At 43.8% G+C, this 27,810-nt stretch overlaps 1 protein-coding gene across 2 annotated transcripts in view; it reads right to left on the bottom strand.

Moving 5' to 3' along the window:
* Positions 1-24,025, bottom strand: part of Ninl (ninein like) — a 76,110-nt gene extending 52,085 nt beyond the window's left edge. For both annotated transcript variants that reach the window (XM_085833458.1, XM_021156253.2), the window contains exon 1: positions 23,876-24,025. The gene's annotated coding sequence lies outside the window, so the exon portion shown is untranslated. The remainder of the gene's footprint in view (positions 1-23,875) is intronic.
* Between the last annotated feature and the right edge of the window lie 3,785 nt (positions 24,026-27,810).

Below are 27,810 nucleotides of genomic sequence, written 5' to 3'. Positions count from 1 at the left end.
GGCCCAAGACACCCTGGTGCTGGAGTTGGAACCGTTCAATCTCCCATGTCACTGTCAACTTTTGTAACACAGCTCCTTGCAGGAACTCTCTTCATGATAGAAGAAATTGATACATTGGTCAAAAAAATGCTAAATCTAAAAAGTTTCTAACACAAAATATCTAAGAAATTTGGTACACTATAATAAGACCAAACCTAAGAATAATAAGAACAGGAAAAAAAGAGAAGATTCCCAGACCAAAGGCCCAGAAAATATATCTCAATAAAATCATAGAAGAACATTTTCCTAACCTAAAGAAACAGATGCCAATACATAGAAGAAGCTTACAAAACACCAAATAGACTGGACCAGAAAGGAAATTTCTCCTATCATATGATAATCAAAACATTAAATGTATGGAACAAAGAAAGAATATTAAAAGCTGCAAAGGAAAAGGACCAAGTAACATATAAAGGAAGAACTATCAGAATTACACCTGACTTTTCAAGAGAGACTAAAAGCCAGAAGGCCCTGGGCAGATAGATGTCTTGTAGACCCTAAGAGAACACAGAAACACAGAGTAATAATGAAACTAACTGACATTATGAGTCAACTGAACCTAACATACCTACGCAACATTTCACCCAAACAGAAAAGAATATACCTTCTTATCAGTAACTCACGGAACCTTCTCCAAAACTGACCGTATACTCAATCACAAAACAAGCTCAACAGATACAAGAAAATTGAAATAATACCTTGCATTTTATCAGACAACCATGGATTAAAGCTGGATGTCAAGAGTAATAGAAACACCAGAAAGCCTACATACTCATGGAAACTGCACAACTCTCTACTCAATAATCTCTGGACCAGAGAAGAAATAAAGAAATCAAAAACTTCCTAAATTCAATGAAAATGAAGGCACAGCATACCTAAACATAGGGGACACAATGAAAGCAGTGCTAAGAGGCTTCAGAGCACTAAGTGCCTTCATAAAGAAATTGGAGATATCATGTACTAGCAACTTAACAGTTCCCCTGAAAGCTCTAGAACAAAAAGAAGCCAGCCAACCCCAGAGGAGTAGATGTAAGGAAATAAACTCATGGCTAAAGTTAGAAACAAAGAGAACAATAGAAAGAATCAAGGAAACCAAAAGCTGGTTCTTCCAGAAAATAAACAAGATAGACAAACCCTTAGCCAAACTAACTAAAAGGCAGAAAGGCAATACTGGAATTAACAAAGTCAGAAATGAAAAGGGGGAAATAACAACAGACACTGAGGAAACCCCAAGTATCATTAGTTATTACTTCAAAAGCCTGCACTCCACAAAATTGGAAAATCTAAATAAAATGGAGAATTTTCTGGATAGACTACACTTACTAAATTTGAATCAAAATCAGGTAAACAATCTAAATTCTTCTATAACACCTAAAGAAGTAGGAGCAGTCATTAAAAGTCTCCCAACCAACAAAAGTCTAGGGCCTGGCAGTTTTAGCACCGAATTCTACAAGACTTTCATAGAAGAGCTAATCCCAATACTTCCTAACCTAATCCACAAAAGAGAAACAGAAGGAACATTGCTAAACGATGAGGCCACAGTCAACCCGATACTTAAACTACACAAAGACTCAACAATGAAAGAGAATTTCATAATAATTTCCTTATGAACATTGATGCAGAAATAATAAAATACTCACAAATCGAATATAAGAACACATCAAAAAACGTCATCAACCATGATCAAGTAGGTTTCATCCCAAGGATGCAGGGATTTTTCAATATACAAAAATCTATCAAAGTAATCCATTAAATAAACTGAAAAAAAAAAAGACCATCTCATCAGACGTCAAAAAAGCTTTTGAAAAATATAATACCCCTTCGTGTTAAAGTCTTGGAGAGATGAGGGATCTCTCATATCTAACACAATCAAGGCAATAAGCAGCCAACACCAATAGCCAACATCAAATTAGACAGAGAGAAATTAAAGCAATTCTAATAGAATCAGGGACAAAGCAAGGCTGTCCACCTTCTCCTTATCTCTTCAATATAGTACTTGAAGTTCTAGCTAGAATATTCAGACAACAAAAGGAGATCGATGGGATACAAATTGGAATGAATTATTGATATCCACAAAGGATATGATAGTATACGTAAATGACCCCAAAAAAACTCAACCAAAGAATGCGTACAGATGATAAACACCTTCAGCAAAGTGGCTGGGTACAAAATTAATTTTAAAAAATTAGTATCCCTTTTATACAAATGATAAATGGGATGAGAAAGAAACTGTGGAAACAACACACTTCATAATATAAAATATCTGCAACTCTGACTGAGCAAGTGAAAGACCTGTATGACAAGAACTTCAAGTTGATGAAGAATCTGAATATAGCAGATGATGGAAAGATCTCCTATGCTCATGGATAGGCAGGATTAATATAGTGAAAACAGCCATCTTACCAAAAGCAATTTACAGATTCCATGCAATTCCCATCCAAATTCCAACACGATTTTTTTAATGACCATTTTTTATTGTATTTTTCACAGGTTAAAAACCATACATGGGTTTTTATTAATTGTTTTATTGAAAATCCAACCTCTGATTTTCAAACTAAGGAAAACATGACTCTGCGGCCCCAAAGTTTTGGGTCAAAATACCAACTGTCAGAAAAAATACTTAAAGCAGTAAGTTAGTCTTGTATTATTTTTCCAAAATTATTGAGAGCAGAGTAGTTTTCTTTTTTTTTTAATTTTATTTGTGACTAAATTCTCTCTTTTATCATGGTAACTGTGGCCATAGGCATGCTAATTTGAGCTAATGCTTCATTCTGCTAATTTAACTTAATTTATTTATTTATTTGGTTGTTTGGCTATTTTATTTGTTTACATTTTAAATGTTGTCTCCCTTCCCAGTTTCCCCTTCACAACTTCCCCATCCCGTTCCCCCATCCCCTTTGCTTCTATGAGAGTGCTTCCTTACCCCCACCCCATTCCTGCCTCACTGCTCTAGCATCTCTTTATGCTGGGGCATCAAGCCTCCATAGGACCAAGGGCCTCCCCTCCCATTAATGCCAGATAATGCAATCCTCTGCTACATATGTAACTGGAGCCATGGGTCCCTCCATGTGTACTCACTCTTTGGTTGGTGGTTTAGTCTCTGGGAGCTCTGGGTGGTCTGGTTAGTTGATATTGTCGTTCTTCCTATGGGGTCGCAGTCCCCTTCAGCTCCTTCAGGCCTTCCCCTAACTCTTCCACTGGGGTCCCGGGGCTCAGTACGATGGTTGTCTGTGAATATCTGTGTCTGTATTGGTCAGGTACTGGCAGAGCCTCTGAGGGGACAGCTATACCAGGCTCCTGTCAGCAAGCACTTGGCATCAGCAATAGTGTCTGTGTTTGGTGTCTGGAGGTGGGATGGCTCCTTACATGGGGCAGTCTCTTTATGGCCTTTCCTTCCGTCTGTGTTCCAATTTATTGTCTCTGCATTTCTTTTAGATAGGAACAATTGTGGGTTAAAATTTATGAGACAGGTGGGTGGCCCCATCCCTCAACTGGGGGTCATGCCTATCTACTGGAGATGGTCTCTACAGGATCTATCTTCCCTTTGTTGGGTATTTCAGCTAACCAACACAATTCTTTACAGCTCTTAAAAGAACAGTACTCAACTTTGCATGTAAAAACAAAAGCCCAGGATAGCTAAAATAATCCTGTACAATAAATGAATTTCTGGAGATATTAATATCCTTGATTTCAACCTGTACTACAGAGAAATAGTAATAACAACTGTATGGTATTGGTATACAAACAGACAAGCTGACCACTGGAATTGAATTGAAGACCAATACCTACAGAAACTTGATTTTGGACAAAGAAGCCAAAATAATACAATGGAAAACAAGAAAGAATCTTCAAGAAATGATGTTGGTCTAATTGGATGTCTGCAGGTAGAAGAAAGCAAATTCATCCATATTTATTACCCTGCACAAAACTCAAGTCCAAGTTGGAAATAGCCTTGAATGCATTGGTACAGGAGATAACATCTTGAATAGAACATCAATAGCTCAGGTACTAAGATCAACAATTAATAAATGGAATCTTATTTCGAACTTCTGTAAGAAAAAGGACACCATCAACAGGACAATACAGCAGCCCACAGATGGGGAAAAGATCTTCAGCAACCCTATATCCAACAAAGGGCTAATATCTAAAACATATAAAGAACTTAACAAGTTAGACACCAACAAGCCAAATAACCCAATCAAAAAATGGGTATAGAGCTAAACAGAATTCTCAACAGAGGAATCTCTAATGGCCAAGAAACACTTAAAGAAATGTTCAGTCGTCCTTAGTCACAAAGGAAATGCAAATCAAACTGACTCTGAGATTCCACCTTACACCCATTAAAATGGCTAAGGTCAAAAACTCACGTGACAGCACATGCTGGTGAAGATATGGGACAAGTGGAACACTCCTCCATTGCTGGTGGAAATGTAAACTTGTACAACCACTCTGGAAATCAATTTGGCCGTTCTCAGAAAACTGGAAATAGTTCTACCTCAAGACCCAGATATACTAACCACTCTTGGGCACATATCCAATAGATGCTCCACTATACCCTACTGACATGTCCTCCACTATGTTCATAGCAGCTTTATTCATAATAGCCAGAAACTGGAAACAACCCAGATCCTCCTCAGCCAAAAAGTGGATAAAGAAAATGTGGTTCATTTACACAATGGAATACTACTCAGCTACTGAAAACAAGGGCATCATGAAATTTACAGGCAAATGGATGGAACTAGGAAATATCCAAAGTGGGGTAACCCAAGCCCAAAAGGCTTGAATCTCACTCAAAGGGGGAATAAAACAGTCATCAGAGGCATATGGAGGGAGGGAATTCAGTGGGAGAGGGGATGGGGAGGGGACTGTGGGAGGATCAGGTTCACATGTGGGAGAGAGTAGGAGAGAGGCTCCCGAATGGAAATCTGTAGCTGGCAATGGGGGAGGTCATTTCTAGGATGTGCCTGAGACCTGGGGTTGGAGAGATTCCCCGGTATCTCTAGTTGACTCCTTAGGGTGTGACTCTAGCTGAGACTCCTTGAAATGAGGGATATGGAACCTGAAGTGGGCACCTCCAGTATTGCAGGGGGCAGGGTGATGGTGGCAGGGAAATGTTGATGGTAAAACAGATGAGATCCCCTGATATGACAGTGTGGCCCATGGTGACTCGCCCTATTCCCACCAAGTAGAAACACCCAGAGACGCTCAAAAGTGGTTAAGGAGAAACTGGATTCCTCTACCTCCTGACCCTATTCTCTAATAAAAACTATTTGGCTTATTTTGGTCAGTTTTACCACAAAACTGGTATCTGGCATACACTTGTTCTTGCTGCCCCGGCTGCTGCTACCTTGTTATCTCCACTGCAGGCTGAGGAAGGCCAGGCTTCTGGCACCAACCCATGAACATTCCAAAGCCTGATGCTGTGGAAACTGCAGAAAAACACCAGGAACATCACTCAACACAGAACAAGGCTTGCAGCCAGCCTCACCTGCAGGGTCCTAGGAAAGGACCACCTTTTTGGGCACAGACACCATGGGTGGAAGAGAGGCACACAGATGATGTTTCCTGGCTCAGGCCATCTCAAAGGAGAGGTCAGTTATAGGGTTATACACAATTGGTCTTTTTGTAATTCTTACCAAACCCCGTTTTCACGTCTCCTTGATGGAAGAGGTTCCTGCCGACTGACAAAGAAGTAGGGCCGGACCCACAAGTGCATGAGAGGAACAATTAAAAATGTCTGCTGATCCCAGGAACACCCAGGACGTTTTACCGATTCCTTGTAGGGAAAGAGTGTCTGAGGCAATTTGGAGATTTTATTGAGGGTGATACCTCTCTGTCTTGGCAGGAGCCAAAGTGTTTCTCAAGTCGACCCCCTCCATTTCCTCCACTTGCTGTGAGCAAGAAGAGGGCTGGTGTTACTGCCCGCTTAGTCACCTAGCTATGGACACCACTTCCCCAGTAGGAAGACTCAAGAGAGACTGCCGTCTGCAAGAGCCAGACATACAGAACAGTGCCAGTTAACTTTGTGGGCTCTTTATGTAGGCACCACACATAGCAGTGACACTACCACATGCCTGCAGAACTGAAATCATTTTCAAAGGACCCAGAGTTTGAAAGTCAAGTGGTTGCTGATTTTAGCCATTGTGTGTCTGGGTGAAGATCAACCACCTGGGATGAGGACAAAGAGCTGGGTACCATGCTGTGCCTGCAGAAGTGTTACCAATAGTGTCACACACAGCAACCCGGACCAACCATCTCTATGTGGTATACAAAGATTATTATTTTATTTTCAAAATCAATTTTATTGTATATTTAAGCCCCCAAATGCCACCACTTTTTCACGATACATTACCTCATCATACCAGTAGCCCAGGTGACCAGAACCTGGGTTATTCACAATAATCCACCACACTCATAGCCTGCAGTGCATCTCTGACTTCTTCCTGCTACACACTGCCTCATTTCCATCCTTAGGCCAACATCAAGTTAGCATCTTGTGTTAGGTTCCTGTATCTGATATTTTCCTCCTTTTGTGGCTTCCTATGCTCAGCACATTTCTCTCACATTTTACCCATCTTGATATAAATGTCAGGATCTCTTTGTTCTTTCTCTGAAGCAGGTTGCTGTTGTGAAGCACAGGCTGGCCAGTCACTTGCCATCCTGGGTGGTGTGATGACAGATTTCCACCTCTTGTGTTTTTAGGCCTAACCTTGAAAATTCTTCTTCCTAGATATATGGGTGTCTTGGGTTTCCAAACCTAATTATGCAGGTGTTAATGTCCCCTACCCAGGATAATGGGACTGTAGGTAGAACCAGAAAGGAAGTACTGTAATGGTGTTTGTCTACCACACAGTTGAAACGCAGCATCTAAAATCCTACGGGGCTCTTTCTACCAGCCAAGCAAGATGCCCAAAGGGAAGAAGGCCAAGAGGAAGAAGGTGGCCCCAGCCCCCACTGTCGTCAAGAAACAGGAGGCCAAAAAGGTGGTCAATTCTTTGTTCGAGAAGAGGCCCAAGAACCTTGGCACTGGGCAGGACATCCAGCCCAAAAAAGATCTGACAAGCTTCGTCAAATGGCTCCGCTACATCAGGCTGTAGTGGCAAAGAGCCATCTTCTATAAGCAGCTCAAAGTCCCTCCTGCCATTAACCAGTTCACCCAGGCCCTGGACAGGGAAAGAGCTACTCAGCTGCCTAAGCTTGCTCACAAGTACAGGCCAGAGACAAAGCAAGAGAAGAAGCAAAGGCTACTGGCCTGTGCTGAGAAGAAAGCTGCTGGCAAAGGGGACGTCCCAACTAAGAGACCACATGTCCTCCGAGCAGGAGTCAATACAGTCACCACCTTGATGGAGAACAAGAAGGCTCAGCTGGTGGTGATTGCCCGTGATGTAGACCCCATTGAGCTGGTGGTTTTCCTGCCTGTTCTGTGTCAAAAGATGGGGGTGCCCTACTGCATCATCAAGGGAAAGGCCAGGCTGGGGCATCCACAGGAAGACATGCACCACTGTTGCCTTCACACAGGTTAACAAGGGTGCTCCGGTGAGCTGGTGGAAGCTATAAGAACCAATTATAATGACAGACATGATAAGATCTGCCACCACTGGGGAGGCAACATCCTGGGTCCTAAGTCTGTGGCTTGCATTGCCAAGCTGGAAAAGGCAAAGGCTAAAGAACTCACCACTAAATTGGGTTAAATGTACACTAAGTTTTCTGTACATAAATATAATTACAAATTTTCTTTTTTGTTTTTTTTTTTTTTTTTTTTTTTTTCAAGACAGGGTTTCTCTGTATAGCCCTGGCTGTCCTGGAGCTCACTTTGTAGACCAGGCTGGCCTCGAACTCAGAAATCCGCCTGCCTCTGCCTCCTGAGTGCTGGGATTAAAGGCGTGCCGCGCCACACCCGGCCCAATTACAAAATTTTTTAAATGCCTATGGGATATGATGAAGAGAGGGGTGTTATAGCTGTGTCTACATTAAAAAAAATCAGATCTAACAGAAATAACTTGATGACACATCATGAGAACATGTCAGACACAGAAGCAGTAGATGAGGAGAAAGAAAATCTGGGCAGAAATAGTATAGATACAATACAAATAATTAATGCAACAGTGAGTTGCATGATGAACAAAACACACTCTTAAGCCAACTAACTAAATCAGAGAGAAGATTCAATAAAATCAGAGGTCAATAGAGATACTACAACAAATATCAGTGGAGTTCAGAATGTCACAGGACATAGTCCACCAAACTGAAAAATCTAAAAGAAATTGATGCATTTCTAGACACACTTGACACCAAAATTAAATCAAGTTGAAATTAATAATTTCAATAGTTCTACATCCAGTAGTGAGAATTGCCCACTAGTAAAATATTTTAAAGTTCCAGACTAGATAGATTGCAGGAGTCTACCAAGTCAAAATAATTCTACAAAGAAAAAGAAAAGCTACCAAATTGCTTTTATGAAGCCAATAATACCCTGATACAAAACCCAGAGCTGCCTCCAGAGAGAAAAATAGGGGCAATAGCCAGCAGGAAAAGGAGACAAAAGGAATAGCTGTTATTTTCTGTTACAGCTGTTTGTTTGGTTTATGGTTTGTGTGCCATTATTGAGACTAGGTCTTACATGGCCCTAACTGGCCTTGAACTTGTAATGATCCTACTGAGGGCTGGAATTAAAGCAGGTGTACACTAATACAAAGGCCATTTTTGCAGCTCTGATGGTAACTTGGATAGAGCTCTGCTCACTTGTTAAGATCAACAACTCCTGCTGTGTGATGAGCTTGGATGAGCAGAGTCTGGCTACAATCAATGACACTCAGGAGAGCCAGCCCTGCACCAGCAAGGTCCCCAGTGTCTCAGGAATCTTACACATTGACTTAGCCTCTCTTTTTACCAGCCTTTCCATTCCAAACCCCACTATACTGAAAGCTAGTTCCTACGAATTTTTTTTTTTTGTTTTCTGGTTTTGGTTTTGGTTTTGTTTTGTTTGAGACAGGGTTTCTTTGTGTAGCCCTGGCTGTCCTGGAACTCACTCTGTAAACCAGACTGGCCTTGAACTCAGAAATCTGCCTGCCTCTGCCTCCCAATTGCTGGGGTTAAAGGTGTGTGCCACCACTGCCTGGCTATGAGATTTTTTTTTCTTTTTTTTTTTTTTTTTGTTTTTTTAATGAGAATCTTTAAGTGGCCTTAAATAGAGCCATGTACTGGCTGGCAGGGTTCTCTGTCAGGGCTGGGGACACTCAGGAGCACCCATTGGTGTCCTCTCTCCTTCGTGCTTTGCTATCTCTCTGACTTCCTTCACTATTGTCTTAGTCAGGGTTTCTATTCCTGCACAAACATCATGATCAAGAAGCAAGTTGGGGAGGAAAGGGTTTATTTGGCTTACATTTCTGTACTGTTGTTGATCACCAAAGGATGCAGGACTGGAACTCAAGCAGGTCAGAAAGCAGGAGCTGATGCAGAAGCCATGGAGGGATGTTCTTTACTGGCTTGCTTCCCCTGGCTTGCTCAGCCTGCTCTCTTATAGAACCCAAGACTACCAGCCCAGAGATAGTCCCACCCACAAGGGGCCTTTCCCCCTTGAACACTAATTGAGAAAATGCCTTACAGCTGGATCTCGTGGAGGCATCTCCTCAACTGAAGCTCCTTTCTCTGTGATAACTCCAGCCTGTGTCAAGTTGACACCCAAAACCAGCCAATACAACTATTAAAGACAATTATAAAGAAATAAGGAGGGGTTGTGGATGTGGCTCAATAGTCTAGACTGTTCCCTAGCATGTATGAGGCCTCAGGTTCAATCCCCAGCAGCCCATAAACTGGGTATGATATTGGTAGCACATGCTGTAATGCCAGCACTTACTAGGTGGTGGCAGAAGATCAGAAGTTCAAGGTTATTGTTGACTATACAGAAAGTTTGAGGTCAACTTGGGCTACGTGAGACCCTATCTCAAAAAATAAGAAAGAAAGAAAGAAAGAAAGAAAGAAAGAAAGAAAGAAAGAAAGAAAGAAAGAAAGAGAGAGAGAGAAAGGATGAAAGAAAGAAAGACGGAAAGACAGAAAAAAAAGAAAGAAAGAGAAGAGAGAAAGAAGAGAAAGCAAGAGAAAAAATCATTTCCCATAGCAAAACAAATAGTTTCTTCCAAAGTCCAGAGGAGATAGGAGTTTGCCTAAAATAAATAAGCTAGGTCAGCAGCTGCCTGAACTAGAGTCTGGTAACTTTTTATTTTTTTTTAAGACAAACACAGGCAATTAACTCCCAAGAACCTGGGTGGGGAACATGGTCTATGATAGGTTTTTCCCATCAGTTGGCAGTGAGAAGGGTGAGCCTCTCACAGACACACATGGACAAGATAGGGCTCTGATCTTACCCATGGTGCTTCTGAGTCCAGCATATCCTGCCTTGAAACAGGAAGGTCTGAGCAAAAACACTGAGGGAGACTCTCCCATGTGTGGGACAGTCAAATGTCCAGTCCCTGGAAGATGCAAAGACTTCATAAACAACTCCCAGGAGCAGCCCCGGCAGACTGCAGCAAGTGCTTTAGGAAAGCAGGGGTGAATTTCCCAGGCAGAGCTCAGCGGGGCAGGAGTCCAGCATTATCAGATGGGTATGTTTACTCAGGGGGTGTTTATAAAGCAAACACACTCATAACCACCGCCCAGAGTAAGAAAAGACACACTGACAACATGTCCAAGAGGTCCCACTGTGGCATCCTTGGCAAAAGCAATGGTTATTACTCTATGATGCAGTGTTTGAGGTGTCCTTTGAAGATGGTAAAATGTCTTTCAAATGGCTTTAAGACATTTTCTGGCCCCAATATTTATAGGGGTTCCCTTAGAAAGTGATATTTCTCTTGGAAATCACAAAGCACGGTGTAATGAAGATTATTATATTTGATTTTTTCCTTCATAATTGTAATTCAAAGGTTAATCATCCAAGCATATCCCATAATCATAGCTTCCTGGAAGGCAAGTGTGGAAGAACCACTTATTTGCAGAAGTTCAAGACCAGCCTTGGCAACATGCTAAGTCACAGAGCCTTGAAAAGAAAAGTTTACTCAGACACTTCAGTCCCATACAATCCACATACATGTTTTAACATGTCATAAAATTGATAGATACATGTCTAAATTTATTTTGAATTCTATCACAAATTTTGCACAATGCAAATCAGTGTCTGACCAAAGAAAATTTCAATCTTCTATAAAGTTTTATGAAACCCACACAAAATATTGAATACCTTTTAAAACCATAGTGGGTTATAATCTAGTCAAAGTGACAGTTTCACAGATGAAGACTCCGGTATCAATGAAAGCAACAGTTCTCATCTCAAAGGAATAAAAGCCATGGTTTATTCTATGGCCAAAGGTGAATGATCATGTCCTAGGAATACAGATTTGGGTCTCCCCAAATACCATATTCTGATGAAGCATCAACTTACAAATTTTTCAGTAAGAGAACAAAAAAGCCATAAATCAAGACATTTTTGAAAATACATTGGTGGACGCATAAGGTAGGCAGGTCATAGCAAGATAGAAAGGACTCTGAAATAGACCTTGGATGTCAACACTCTTAGCCCTTTTATTGGTGGAAGATTAGGGTTTGTTAAGCTAATGCATTCCCAGAATGCATTTTATGTTAGTCACAGGATGTTAGGTCTGATTAAAGGAGGCAAGGAATGGCTACTCAGAGGCTTCAAGAAAGCTTGAGATAAATTATAATTAGGCTCTGGACTTGTACATCACAACCTCAGTATAACACTGGAGTTCTACTCAGTCAGTCAGCTTTGCAGACACAACTCTTTTCCAGGAATTCTGATTCCGTTTCCCCCATTGGCCAACCATCAGATTTTGTCCATGTTGGGGATATATATTATTATTAAAGGTTATAATGTCTCACCTAGCTAGGAAGGCTCATTTCTAGGATCTGATGGAAATGAGGGTGAACACTGGGCAAGAGAGCAATGGAACAGCTGGCAAAGCCATTAGGAAACTAACTCCTGGAACATATCAGAAGTATTAGCCTTCACACTGGACAAAGTTGGAGGATTCTGGAAGTGACAAATGGTCACAGGGCACCGAGGGGTCCCCACCTTCACAGCAGCCAGAATACTGATAGAAAACCAGTCTTGGGTGTATAATACCTATAATCCCTGCACTTGGGAGTTGGGGGCAGAAGACCTGTAACTTCAAGACAAGAAAAACCCTGTTTCAAAAGTGGGGGAGGGGACAGCAAAGCAGGGGACATGATTCAGCAGTTAAAGTCACTGGCTGCTTTTGCCGAGGACCTGGGTTCAGCTCCCAGCACTCATACGGAGGATTTCAGCCATCTGTGGCTAGTTCTAAGGGATCCAATGCTCTCTGCTGGCCTCTGCATCACCAGGCATACAAAGGCTTGCAGCTTGTCGCCTGAGATTCTGGCCCTCCTCTCATCAGGCAGGTAGAGGTTATAGCCCTTCCTTCCTCAACAACAACAGTAATAACACTCATCTCGACCATCAGCTGGACCCATGCAGGACTCTGGAAGGTAGATGTGGCTGGCTGCTGAGGGATGATGGCACAATGGAGGATATGTCTCCAGCTCTATGCTTCCCAGAGACCTTTAAAAGCATGTCGTGGGACAGTTCTAAGTAGGTGGGAAGAGGTAGGAGTATCCTAGTACAGATGGTTTTGAGAGCTGCAACACAAAGCAGTAAAACGAGACAGCTGTGACCCCATTTCTTACATATAGTCCCTAAGAGGTGCACCACAATAGCCTCTGCACCATAAAAGCTGTCAAAGCAGCCACAGGCCCCTCCTTGCCACCCAGCTTATGGCTGCTGCAGTACAATGCCCCACAGGAGTCTTTAGAGCTTCTTCCTTGCTGCTGGGGTGTCAGAATGCCACCTGTGGGCCACTCAGGGGAGGAGAAACGAAGGGGCTTAGGCTGTATTTCTTCCTTGCTGCTGGGGTGGGTGCCAGGCCTCTGACATACCACTCAGTGAAGGCAAAACCCAGTCTAAGATAGGGGTCCCTGCCCATGTTTCTCTGGGTGAAAACAGCAGGGGTTGGGATGGAGTCTGTGGTTCTCAGACTCCTGTGCACCCAGATGTCGCTGGGAACCATCAGGAATTGAGAAAGGTGGTTCCCATCCTCTGCCAGGAACCATGAGGAGCTTGGAATGGAAGCCTGGGCTTGGGATGAGCCCAGGACATGTGTGGAATCCAGCTTAGCTCTGAGTGAGTGCCAGAAGTATAGAAGGGCACCACCTCCTGAGGCGGTTCTTGATGGAGGAGACGGTCCTTGCTTGTCCAAACTGTTTTCTTCATGGCAGATGAGGATAAATCAGAGATTAAATACCTTTGCTGAAAGGGAAGCTCATTGGCTAAACCCTCCGGGCCTATCTAGATACCTCACTGGCATGGAGAATTCTAGGTTTTCATGCTACGTGACTGTCATGGTCCTCTTGGTGGGGTGTTGTGGTCACGTGCACCAGGACAGGAACCTGGCTGGGAGCTAGTCTGCACTCCTGCTGTTCTCAATTATGACATTTATTTGGGTTCACAGCTTGCTACAACCTTACCAGTTCTGTCTGGTGGCATGGCCCACTGCCCCACACAGGAGCTGCCCAAAACAGCGGCTCCAGTTAAAGGGCAGATCTCTGCAGCTCTGCAGCGTCCAAGGCTGTCTGTGGTGGTACATCTCCTTTCTCGCCTCAGAGCAGTCCACAGAGACAGACACCTTTCCTGCCTCTGCCTTGGCAGCATGAGGCAACCCCTTCTTTCCTGCCTTAGCCCATAGCTTTTGTGAAACCACCGCCCCACAGGAGTTGCCTACAGTGGCAGCAGCTCCCTTCCAGTCTCCCCAGCAGCCCCACAGAGATGGTGTCTCAGCAAAAGCCAGCTGCTGCCTGAAAGGACTTCACACCCTAACCCATGGGCCAGATGCAGGGAAAAGGTGTGTGTGTGTGTGTGTGTGTGTGTGTGTGAGAGAAAGCCACCAATCTCTGAGCAGGAAAACCTACCAATCCCTGAGCCTCCCCTCACCAACCTCTCCAAGCTCAGGACTTGAAAATCCTCTCTCTGGAAATCTCTGCCCTGAGAAGCTCCGCCCCCTCACGAATCCTATATGGTAAACACCACCCCTTTGCCAAGTTCCTTGATGTTCATGACCTGAAAGCAGAAGGCAGCCATCCCTGGACCCTCCACTCACTCTCTTTCCTGAGATTCCTTGCCTTCTGTGACTCTATTCGGTGAGAAGAAAACCAACAGTGAAGAGAAGCCGTGAAGAGGAGGAGAGGGGCTGAGGCTCCTGAGCTCCTCAGCTCAGCAGGGGAGTCTCTCCCCTGGGAGCTGCAGTGTTTCTGCTGAGGAGGCTTCCTCTTAGAGCTCTATGTTTCCTGGGTCCCCGAGGTTTCAGGAGACCCTTCCCTTGGTACACTGTCCCACCTCAGAGCTGTGTGGTTCCTGAGCTTCTGAGTCCCAGGTTACCTTCCATCCAAGCAGAAACACTTACGCTACACAGAAGGCCTCTAGCCACCATGCTCTTCTTCTCCCACTGAGGCCAAACAAGATAGCTGAGTTAGGGGAACAATGTCCACAGACAGGCAACAGCTTTAGGGACAGCCCACATGAAGACCCAGCTGCACATCTGCTATGTGCAGGGAGCCCTAGGTCCAGCCTGCGTATGCTCTTTTGCTAGTAGTTCAGACACTGAGAGACCCGAAGGGTATCGGCTAGTTGATTCTATTGGTACTCCTGTATAGTTCCTATCAAGACAACTATTAAAAAACAAAAACAAAAACAAAACAAACAAACAAAAAGGGCTTCAAGCACTCTCTTATAATAACTTAGACCAACAGATAAACACAGCAACTGAAAATAAGAAAATACTAAAATCTTGAGATCCACAAAGAGAAAGACTTACAAATCCTGTATATAAATTTTGTATCTATCTTTAGATGGTCCTAAACCCTGCCTACCTGGAGCAGCTCCCAACACTCAGCTGAGGATAAAACCTGAAACGAATGTGAGCTACTGCACAGTATGCAGTTTCCAGCCCGAGGCCACCTTCCCGAGGAAATGAAAAATCAGTGTGCTTCAAGAAATTCTAAGAGAACCTACAACATCTACATGGTGCATTTCACAATTCAAGACATAATTCAAAATCTGCCACAGAAATTAAGTCAACAAACAGACCAGACCAAACCAAAATCCCAAAAAGCACTCTCAAGAAAAATACATCCAGAGAACACCCCTAGAAGATCCAGAGGTCGGACAGAGTGGTTTTCAGCCCCTGTCTGCCACTGTGACCACTCAGGGGTGTGGAAGACAGGTTCTGCGTGTGAACCTTTCTCTGCTAAGACCAGGAACCTTAGCAGAGAAACCATTTTGAAAGGACCAGATGGAAGTTCCAAACTGAAAGCCAAGTGTCTGCAACTAAAACCTCGCCTGACTGCTTAGCAACAGCATGGAGATGGAGGAGGCGGAGGCAGGGACTTCACTTCATAAGGGGAGAGGCTGCCCAGTCTTGAGAATATGGAAAGAGATCTAAGGCATGTGTGCACAGATGTGCACACACACAGAGGTGTATATGTCCAACAATGATAAATAAATAAATAAAATAAATTTAAATAGTTAAAGCAAAAGAGGCCATCATTTGAAAGAGAGCAAGAGGGGAGTTGCACTGGAGTGTTTGGAGAAAACAAAGAAAAGGGAGAAATGAGGCAATTCTAATCTTAAAAATATATAATTAAAAAAAAGAAGAGCCCCAGAGCTGAAGAGATGGCATAGCAGCCAGCAGCATTGACTGCTCTTCCAGGTTCAATCCCAGGATCCACATAGCAGTTTACAACTGTCCCTGACTCCAGTGTTGGGCATCTGATGCCCTCTTATGGCTTCCACAGGCAATGCACGCATGTGGTTCACAGACATGCATGCAGGCAAAATACCCACACACTTGAAACATTTTTTTTAATCTAAAAAAAGAAGAAGCCTCAAGACTAAAGAGTTAATTTCAGAGGCCCAAAACACCAATGCTAATAGAGCCTTTTCCCTATATGACCTATGTTTCTACACATCTTGCTCTTCTGAGTGGATTGTTTTGTTTTGTTTTAGTTAAGTGACCTTAAAGGTTGAGGGAGAAAAACAGGATGGGGCCTGGGAGGCTTTCTGAAATCTTGCCTCACGGCATGCAGGTCCTGGGATCGCCCCTCAACACATGACTGAAATCTGGCAGAATATTTTCATAAACAAAACTAACATTTTTTATGGAGGAAGATCCTGAGTACATTCCTAAGCACTGATGGATGGAGTCTTACAGGGGAGGCATCATGACTGTGGCCAACTGACAGGTGAAGAAAATGCGGCAGGCAGACACAAGCAAATTGCCCAATGCTGTGGCAGAGCAAACCCTCTAGCTGTCTGAACAGTTGTTAGCAGGCCGGAAAGATGCTTCAGTGGGTAAGAGACTTAGCTCTGCTAAAAATAAATAAATAAATAAATATAAATAAATAAATAAAAATAAAAAAGGTGTGGCCTAAAAGCACAGACACAGTTCTGGGGTTCACTGGCCAGCCAGTCAAGCTAGGAATAAACCAAAAGCCACCAGTGAGCTCCAGATTCAGTGAGAAACTCTGTTCTAAGGGAGTAAAGCGACAGGTAGGGCAGGACACCCCATGTCCTCCTCCTCCTAGGGCCTCACTCACATGTAACTGCACTGGAGCCAATCCAGAGAAAAGAAGCTAAAAAAGATGTGAGTTCTAGAACTTTCTAATCTAAAGAAACTTTTCTTTAGATTCACAGAGCTGGGAAGCCTCAGTAGCTTAGAGAAAACAGCGTTGCCTTGTATCAGAAAAGCAGACCTCCCAACGTTTCTAAGCACCCTCGTGTTAACCTACCTTCCTGGCTCCCTTTGCAGACCTTGCATCTACCCATAACACCTCAGCAAGGTGGTCTTTGTTGGCCACAGGCTCCACAATGGCTGTCCTAGTTAGGGTTTCTATTGCTGTGATAAAATCACGACCAAAAGCAAGTTGGGGAAGAAAGGGTTTATTAGGCTTACACTTCCAAATTGAAGGAAGTTGGGGCAGAAATGCAAATAGGCCAGGACCCTGGAGCCAGAAGCTGATGCCCAGGCTATGGAGGGGTTCTGCTTACTGGCTTGCTCTCCATGGCTTGCTCAGCCTGCTTTCATATAGAACCCAAGACCACTAGCTCAGGAATGGCTCCATCCATATGGGCTGGGCCCTCCCCCAATCAATCACAAATTAAGAAAATGCCTTAAAATTGGATCTTATGGAGACATTTTCTCAATTAAGGTTTCCTCTTTTCAGATAACTCTAGCTTACGTCAAGTTGACATAAAACTAAAGAGCATACTAGCTTTCCAAATAAGTCTTTTTCTTTGCCCAAATAACTGATCCCTCCGGTGGTTGGCTTTTTCCAGTGGCAAGAAACAAGGGTCTTGGTTATAAGGATATAGAGCTGATTAAATGAGTTCTAACTCCAGTTATAAAACAAACATTAAAAAAATATTTCCTCATTCCTACCAACAGTACACACACATTAGGAATGTTTAGTACCTAAATAAATGTTTCAGAGTTGGAGAAATGGCTCAGCAGTTAAGAGTGCTGGCTGCTCTTCCAGAGGACCAAGATTCTATTCACAACATCCACATGGTGGCTCACAACTCACTAACAACTCCTAACTCAAGTTCCAAAAGGATTTAGTGCCTGTTTTTGGCCTCCACAGCGCTGGGCACAAGACTGGTGCACAGACATGTGTATGCAGGCAAAACACCCAAGCACATAAAATAACATTTTAAATTAAAAATATTTCTATGAGCCCAGCAGTGGTGGTGCATGCCTTTAATCCCAGTACTCGGGAGGCAGAGGCAGGCAGATAGCTGAGTTTAAGGCCAGCCTGGTCTACAGAGCTAGTTCCAGGACAGCTAGGGATATACAAAGAAACCCTGTCTGGAAACAAAGTTTCTATTAAGTGCAGGGACTTCATATCCAAAATATATTGGAATATTATCTCTTTTATTTCCCTACCAAATAGGAAGTCTTAATATCATAGAAGAATCTGTTTTAGTACCCCTAACTACAGGGAAAGAATATTAATGTCAACAGTCCTCCAAATTAAGAAGAAAAGTTTCAAGCAAGCACCTCACACCTCACTCTACTCATAAAAAACCAAAAAACCAAACCAAAACAACAACAACAACAAAAACCCACTAAGATGCTTTCTCTTCACCAGAACTTGGGTGTAAATTTGTTTCACATTAGTTATGTAGAAAGGAAATAAGAGAAGAAAATAGCATAGCCTATAAAATCTAATCAGAAAACCCCAGGAATATTCACATTCACACAGTCTTCAAGTAGTTTTTCTAACTTCCTATCTGAAATTCCAGCCATGCAATTGGGAGCCTGAGGCATAGCATACACTGTTGATCATTTTGCTTGCACAAACAGTCCAAAGAATCCGAGCAGAACTAATATTTTGGATTCGTACTTCTAAAGACTGGGGCCTGCTGTGAGAGTCAACGCCAACAACTGGAAGGTTCCAAAGGGATTCAGAGTTCCCCCAGTTAGTCATCCTACATGCCGATAAACACAACCAGACAAGGCACCAGGCAGAGGCGATCACTGGATTCCTCGGCTGAAAGGACATGCCAAACACAATAACCTAAAAAGTTATAATCTGGGGCTGATGCGGAGTTTCCTCTTAGTCAAGCAGGAATCCAGAACCAGTGAAAATGAGACTTGGGCTGGAAACATTTCGGAGTGACTCACGGAGGGCCTCATCATCTAAAGAGACTACAGAAGTTTCTAGCACTACACTGACAGAAGGCCCAGCAGGAGACAGCGGAGCACCTTAGGGATATTGTAAATACTACACAAGGTACCTGTTCCTTGGGGCCAGGAATAAATTACCCAGTGAAAACAAATTCATTCAGTGAAAAAAAAATCACCAGAACCAGTAACCAAGTACAGAAAAGGACCGTGATGGAAGAGCTGACCTCCAGGAAGCAGAACAGCTCAGGCTCATACCCGTCCAGAGGGAAGCACGTATAGCCGGCCTAATATGCTCTGCTATTCTATGACGCTAACTGTAGAGTATGCTCAAAACACTCACTCCCACTGTAAGTCACAGACAGTCAGCACTTTACAACTTTTCGGCTGCCTCATCCGTTATCTTGGAAACTTTCCCCTTGAGAGATAAGGCAAGAGAGGCACAGGCGGGTGGATTCTCCTTATTTCATGAAATGAGCTGAACCAAACTAGCACCATCACTGCTCCATGAAGATGTTGGGCCTGATGGTCCTTGCCTGTGATCTCAGCACAGGAGGCTGAGGCTGGAGGACCTAGCTAAGTAAAACTGCATCTTCAACACGGATCCCAGTGGCACCACAGATGGTTCGTTTGTTTACCTACTCTCTGTGGTGGCTGTACAGCTATCAAGTCACCTGCCAAAGCATGTCTTAGGACATGACCCCGTCCTTTTGCAAACCTATACAGCAGCATGGCCAGTCAAATGCCTCGTCCCCACCTCTACCGCAGCCACTTTAAGGTCAGTCTCCTCTTTCCACTGGGGACTAGAGGTTCAGCTTCTGCCCTTGAACCTTCTGAAGCCAGCTTTGACAGAAAACCAGCTTTCTGCTCCTTTCTGCTCCCAGGCCAGGAAGTCTGGACTCAAGTGTGGGGGTGAAGGCAGAAATCTGGTCTAGAGTATCCGTATGTTCAAAGTAAAGTGTGAACACAGCCAAAAGCAGGCGAGCAGTCTGGCACATGGATGTTGGTATGAGAGACAGAAATGTTTGCACCTGAAGCTACTCAGGGGACTGCCATCTTCCCCTCCTCTTCAGACACTGGAACCAGAGAAAGACACAAAACCTAAGAGGCCATTGATTCTAAGACAAATGATAAAGAAAAACAGTATCAAACACGATGGATGCAAAGATAGTATCAATTTTATGGTTCATCCCAAATTCAGAAATGCAATGCTAAGGATATCTTTGAATAAGGAAGAATACAATAGACTCTAAATCACTGTAAATAGTAGGCAAATGCTTTCAAATTTTAATTTCTTTAATTTTGAGGATTCTGTACACGTATAGAATGAAACTGACCAGGCCCACCTTCCACTTCTCCCTTCCAATGTCTTCCAAATCTTCCCTACTTAATGTCTTTTTGTTTGCTAACCTACTAAGACCAATTAGTGCCACATTCATGTACAGCTCCAGGGACTTGACTGAGGCGGCAAGGGAATGAGATAAAAACAAACAGACACAGACAGAAAGCTGGATGGAGGGATCTGGGCTCTCTGCTAGAGAAATATCAGCACCCCAGAAGTTCTGCATGTTTGTTTATTGGAGTGAGTTGAGTGGGACTATAGCATACAGCTGCACAAGGAGGTGGGGTTATACATAAAGATAAATAAGGAAACAGAGTTTACGGTACACAGCTGGATCAAGGAGGAACCATCTCTATAGGGCAGTTTTCAGATGGAAACATGGGCAGGGGGCCTGGGAAGCAACAGTGGGGATTTCTGCACACACTGTCAACACTCACATTCTGTGAGAACTCTGAGGTGACACACATTCACAGTCTACCCTACATAATGTTACACAGAGAGGAGCAAGTAAATGACCAAAGGAACCTCAGCCACAGCTGACACCTTGAAGTCTTCTTGTCACCTCCCCATTTGTTAACCCTGTACTAAACTATGTTTCCCATTCCTGGCAGCTAGAACATCTTAACTGACAAATATCTGCATGTGTAAAACTCTTTGAGACTTAAAAACCCAGAGCTTTTTGATTTCCCTAATAGACAGTTACCCCCTCAGGGAAGCTCCAACACACCAAAACCATTACTTACTACATGAAGCAGACCCAGATAAGGTAACTGGGATATCAGAGACTGTATCACAACACACAAAAAAAGAAAACACTGCTTTTCTCTAAAGAGATACAAAACAATGCACACACACACACACACACACACACACACACACACACAAAATTCCCTGCAATACACGCCAACATTTTTTCCAAACTTGAGCAATCAAAATTATGTGTAGGGCTCTGGTTTCTTCCAGAAACCAAACATGACTTGCACACAAGGGAGAGCATGCTCCATCCAGCCTTTGGGAAACAAGAAGCCTCATGTGCTTTCTCCAATACTTAAGTCTTACTAGAGACAAGGGGAAGTGCCGTGCTAGACATAGGATCCATGAACGGAGATTTACTCCACACGGCTCATCAGTTCCTTAAAGACCTCTGTTGGTTCAAACAGAACTGTCAGAATCCAGCAGGCTCAGGGTCACCCAGGAGGATGGGGGTTGGAGGAGCCAAGCCTGCTACTGAGGTCACCTTCCAACAGCTCCAGGGAGAGTCCAATCCAAAGTTTTGGCCTCCTGCTGTGAGTAACAAAATTTCTGGCACGGAGCCTGAATTTCTAATTCATTACTGAAGCCAAGGACTGCCTTAAACCCAAACCTAGAGTCACGGACACTCAATTAGGGATAAGCAGAAAAGGAACAAAGCAAAGCACACCAAAGGAAACTCTGTCTCCAGTTCAGGCGTGAGGCCTGCACACTGCCCCAGAGTTTATATCCTGCTTTCTGATCGTTACTCAGCCAGGCAGAGGAGAGGTACCTAACAGCTGCCTAGCCATGACATTACTCAAGGGCAGGTATCCACTTTAGGAAGGAGGCACAAATGTCACATGGATTATCTTGAAAATTTAGAGAGGACCACCCATCAAATAACATCCAAACCCCCAAGTTTACCATGAGAATTCTGCTGCCATTCCTAAAGATGCAAATTCTAGGAAATTTATACCCGGCTGTCAGCAAATGACCAGAGCCCATTATGTCTTAGCATGGACCTAGCTATGTCTTCAAATTGCAACATAAAATGAGTTCAAGAAAGCCCATTTTCTATTCGTTTATATTAGTTTTTAAAAGGTAAATCCTAACTTTTTCTTTATAGAGTGTTCTTTTTTTTCTAAGTCAGTATTGTTACATCTTATCTGAAGTTCCAGTTTTTGGAGAAAGCTTACTATTTTCTCACACTGAAAAAAAAGATGCAGTATTTTACTGAATCTCCATTTTATGTAACAGAGTTTCTACTTTTCTTTACCATACGAAGACGGGCGTTGTCAATGATGGGGGTACACACTATGAAGTGTCATTCAGCAATTCCATTACTGCACTCATAGCACCTTGTGCGTATATACTAACCTAGACAGCGAGAGTTTATCACCTGAGTGGCCTCGCAACACAGTTATCAAGCTCCATATACATGAGATGCTTGAGGCTGCTGCTGGCATAGCAGAGCATATTGCCTTACAGCAAGCAATCTAAATGGCAACACTAAGACCCTGGCGGAAGCATAGTCTTCTACATAAACAAGAAAGAGATGCATATCCTTCTTATTGTTACTGGGCTGGGGAAATGGTTCAGCAGGAGGCTGGCATACCTGAGACCATGGGCTCCATTCCTAGAACCCCCAAAAGTAAATACCATGCACTACACCTAACGGGATGCAATAATTCTTATAAAGCTAGAGTAGACTGTTGACCTCAGAGATTCATTACAAGGTTACAGGGATGACACCCCTAATAGGAAATTTTCAGTTCCTATTAGGACCACCTTCACATATGTGGTTTGTCTTCCATCAAAACATTAGTGTCTGGCAAATGACTACAGACTAGTTTGATCTGTAGTCGTTTAAGCCGCTAACAGATGACATAAAATGAACAGTAGAGGCAAGCTGGCTGCTGCCCTAACTGCCCTAACTCCACAGGCACGTTCCTTCTCATTCGCACCTGTTCTTGCACACAGTAGTTCATAAACTGACCAGCCTTCTTCTCTCTTTTTCTTTTCTCCCACACACCCCTGCTTTAAAAGCAGTAAATCCATAGTCAAGAAGCTGGAAATCTCAGGCAAACACCATCTTCACGGTCCCTCTCTGCTACCTGCCTTGCGCATCAAGTGCCATTCTGCAAGGGCCATTTCTGGACCTCCTCCCTGGTTCTAAAAGTCGGCTAAATGTTGTAGAGGAGAGAGAAGGCATCACTCTTTTCTTCCCCCTCCATACAAGGAGCTACAGAGAGCGCCTGACAATTTAGGTATTTAAGAAACTTTAAGTTGGTCTCCCATCGTGCAATTTGTGGACTGAGACAACTAGAGTCCAAACACCAGGTCACTGCTTCTCAATTACGGATGGACCAGCCTCGCAAGTGCACAACAAAGTAGCAGAATGGTGCGCAGGCAGGGATGACCTTGACACAGATGCAACAGGCTTCTCCGCCCCAGAGAGAGGTGTCCCAGTTTTTAACAACTAAGTGCAAACTGATAATACAACCAGAGATCGCAAGGACGACTTCACCAGTCACTGGCGGGACCGACGCGCGGCAACAACGCCAGCAGGTGCTCTCAATCAAGCATGGTCCCTGGCTTTCCCAGGGGCACTGAGAAGGGGGCTCAGACACAGGCTGGGGTCGCCTCCCGCTCCGGTTCCCCTCGTCAAAAAGAGGACGAAGGCGGGAAGCAGGGTGGGCCCAGGCAACTCGCTCTCTGAGTACGTCAAAGTTTGGGGCGGCAGCTGCACCCCACCAGCACGCTGAGTTCGGTGCGGACCACCGCTCCCGGTCCGAGGGCGCCGCAGAGCAGTGAGTCTCTGGTGAGGCTTTCCGAGCGCGCGCCTGCATCCCAAGCGTCGGCTCCGCTGTGTACCGGCCGCTGCACGAGGATGCGGATCCCTTCGGCCCGGCTCGGCCCTCCTCGGCCCAGCTCGGCCCCCCTCGGCCCCGCTCGGCTCGGCTCCCCTCCCTTCAGCCCTCTCCCACGCCCTACTCACCTGGGGAGTGGGAGGCTCCGCTCTCTGAACGCTGAGTTCAGGATGCGGGCTCCGGCAGCCCGGTGCAAAGCGAGCCGGGTAGGATACCCCAGCGCGCGTCCCTCCGCCGCTCTTTGTGTCTGGCGGCCGCGCTCCCCTGGGCTCCCAAGGCCTCCGGGCGCCGCCCCCTCGTTCTCGCGGGGCCTCCCCAGGGAAGGGGCGGGGCTCCTTGGGGGCGGGGCTTGGAGGGGCGGGGCTTGGAGGCATGCGGAGCTGGGCCAGGGGCCTAGCTGGTATGAAAGAGGAGGATGCAGGATGACTTCAAGGCTCTGGGAGACAGGGTGTTAAAAAAAACAAAAACAAAAACAAAAAACAAAAAAACAACAACAACTAAACTAAAAAATAAGAGACTCAAGTACTTTCAAGTGGAAAAATTCCACAGAGTGGTAGGCAGCCAGGAACCAGTGAAAATCCCATACCGTACTCTGATGAACCATATACTTGGGCTGTATCCCTTTTCATGTGTCATAACTTGCCCCAACCAGTGATGGACATGACATGCCTACACCCTGTGGTAGAGGTGTAGCTGTGGGGCATATAACTAGGGCCCTGCTTCCCTCTAGATTATAACCTAAAGTTCCCAAAGTGTGGTGTGCCATAGGCACCACTGTGCAGAGTGTATTTTATCAGGACCAGGGAGATGGCTCAGTTTGTAAAGGTACTTGCCTTGCTAGCCTGATGACCTAAATTCAATCCCAGAACACATGTAAAGGTGATAGGAGGTGCTGGAGAAATGGCTCAGCAGTGAAGAACACTGGCTGCTCTTCCTGAGGACCCGTGTTCAATTCCAAGCACCCACAGGGCAGCTCACAATGATCTGTAACTCTAGTTCCAAGGGATCCGGTGTTGACTTCTCCTCAGACACCAAGAGTGCATGTGTTGCATAGATATACATAGAGGCAAAGCACCCATACATATAATTAAAAAAAAAAAACCTTAGAAAAATCAACTCCACAGAGCTTTCCTCTGACTACACACACACACACACACACACACACACACTGAGACACATGTCATTCTGGACACACACATATAAGCATCATGCACACACACATTCACACAATAAGTTTTAGAAATATTTTTAAAGACTATATATTCTCTAAATCTCCTTATACTCTGGGTTTCCCATGTACTGTTAGAGAATGAACGTAGAGCTAGATGATGAGATTCACAGTGCCATTCACTGGATGTTGGACTTTGTGCCACCCAGTTATACAATCTGGGAGATCTTCACTTTGTTCATCTGTGAAATGGAGATGTGAAAAACACTTTTTGCAGGGACATGAACTAATTGATCCAGTCAAACCAGCAACCCAAATTAGCCATCACAGCAGTGGCTCCTAGCCAGAGAGGAGCGGGGCGGGGCGTGTTACTCCATTTCCCCTACCTATAGCAAATAGCTGAGGTAAGAAACTTATAAAGAAGGGGAAGTAGGGTTTCTATGGACTTGCAGTTTTAGAGATTTCAACCCAGGGTCAATTTATCGTTGTTGCTTCTGAGCTTGTGGCAAGTCACCACATCAGAGCTGGAATGAGAGTCAGAGACAGAGAGACAGGGGGTGCCTGATTCCCTTTAGGGATGCCTCCTCAGTGACTAGAAGACCTGATACTAGATTCCAGTCCGCACCTCCCAACAGCATCACATCCTGGTGGGTCTTCTTTTTGTGAACATTTCATTTGTTTGACTTTTAAAGGTTATGCACTAATTTCGTTAGTGACACAGGGGGGTGGGAGTAGAGCAGCGCATGCACTTCATGGAGTGTACCCTTGTATAGCAAGCGCTTTTATCAGCTAAACTGGCTCCCAGCCTCCAGAAGGTTGTATGTTTTTAAACGTAATTACTTCCCATCCCCCTCCCCCCCAAAAAAACCATAAATGGTAGAACACATGTCTCCAGCCCATCACTAAAGGAATGGCATTTGGATCAGGTTTCTGAGACTACCTGGTTTCCCAAATAAAGAAAGTTACCTTTCCAGGTAGAGATATACATTCTAAATATTCCCAGCAAGGCATTTTGAAGGGCAGATTACACTTGCCTTCACAACAAGAAAAGCTGCATTGTCATAGGAGGAAATATGATCCTCTTTCATTTGTGGATATAATGTATCATTTTAAAACCAAGGATCTGGGAAAACAAGGTTTCTGCTCTAGAGACTGTGGGTTTAGCAGCCCAAGCCAGTATCTTATCTATTCTCAGCAGCACAGCAAATGCTGATTAACTTGTTGGCTCACCACCCCAGCCTGACTTACACTTCTTTCAAAAAGTATCCACTGTGCCATGGCCACATCTCTCTTTACATTTTATATTGTTACTCAGTAAAACCATTGAACTAATATTGCTTTTCTTCTCTTCTATTTGTTTGTTTGTTCTGGTGCCAAACAGGAAGGTGCAGCCTTCAGTTTGCTACGCATGTATTCTACCACTGATACACATTTCCACTCTTAACATTATATTCTCAAGATATGATGAAATGAGAAGCACCAATAAAATGTCTTTTTGCTCCGTGGATATAACTTCTTTGATTCTTTGTATTTTGTCTTCTTGTTCCTGACTGAAATAGAAGAGGAAATGGTAGCACCTCCACAGATGTCTCATGGTATTCTTGAGCAAGCAGCCCTTTAAAAAAATCTAATTTTGATTTGCATTTCTCCGATGACTAAGGATGTTGAACATTTTTTCAAGTGTTTCTCAGTCACTCGAGATTCCTCAGTTGAGAATTCTCTATTTAGCTCTGTACTCCACTTTTTAATAGGGTTATTTGGTTCTCTGGAGTCTGGCTTCTTGAGTTCTTTGTATATTTTGGATATTAGCCCTCTATCAGATGTAGGGTTGGTAAATATCTTTTCCCAATCTATGGGTTGCCATTTTTTCTATTGACAGTGCCCCTTGCTTTACAGAAGCTTTTTCAATTTTATGAGGTCTCATTTGTCGATTCTTGATCTTAGAGCATAAGCCATTGGTGTTCTGTTCAGGAACTTTCCCCCTATGCCTATGTGTTCAAGGCTTTTCCCCACTTTCTCTTCTATTAGATTCGGTTTATATGGTTTTATGTGGAGGTCCTTGATCTACCTGGACTTGAGCTTTGTGCAAGGAAATAGGTATGGATTGATTTGCATTCTTCTACATGCAGACCACCAGTTGAACCATTTGTTGAAAATGCTGTCTTTTTTCCACTGAATGGTTTTTGGCTTCTTTATCAAAGATCAAGTGACCATAGGTGTGTGGGTTCATTCATGGATCTTTGATTCTATTCCATTAGTCTACTTGCCTATTTTTGTACAAATACCATGTAGTTTTTATCACTATTGCTCTGTAGTATAGCTTGAGGTCAGGGATAGTGATTCTCCCAGAAGAATTTTATTGTTGAGAATAGTTTTTGCTATCCTAGGTTTTTTGTTCTTCCAAATGAATTTGAGAATTGTTCTTTTTAACTCTATGAAGAATTGAGTTGGAATTTTGATTCCATCAGTACCAATCAGAATGGCTAAGATCAAAAACTCAGGTGACAGCAGATGTTGATTAGGATGTAGAGAAAGAGGAACACTCCTCCATTGTTGGTGGGATTACAAACTGGTACAACCACTATGGAAATTAGTCTAGTGGTTCCTCAGAAAACTGAACATAGTATTACCTGAGGGCCCAGCTGTACTACTCCTGGGAATATACCAAAAGATGTTCCAACATGTAATAAGGACACAAGCTCCACTATGTTCATAGAAGCCTTATTTATAATAACCAGAAGCTGAAAACAATCCAGATGTCCCTCAACAGAAGAATGGATACAGAAAATGTGGTACATATACACAATGGAGTACTACCCAGTGATTAAAAACAATGACTTCATGAAATTTACAGGCAAATGGATGGAACTAAAAATATCATCCTGAGTGATGTAA

This window comes from Mus caroli, unplaced genomic scaffold, assembly GCF_978045245.1.
Source record: "Mus caroli unplaced genomic scaffold, Mus_caroli_1 scaffold_2, whole genome shotgun sequence".
Lineage (NCBI taxonomy): Eukaryota > Metazoa > Chordata > Mammalia > Rodentia > Muridae > Mus > Mus caroli.
Note: the sequence above shows the minus strand (reverse complement) of the source record. Positions and strands in the feature narration are given on the sequence as shown.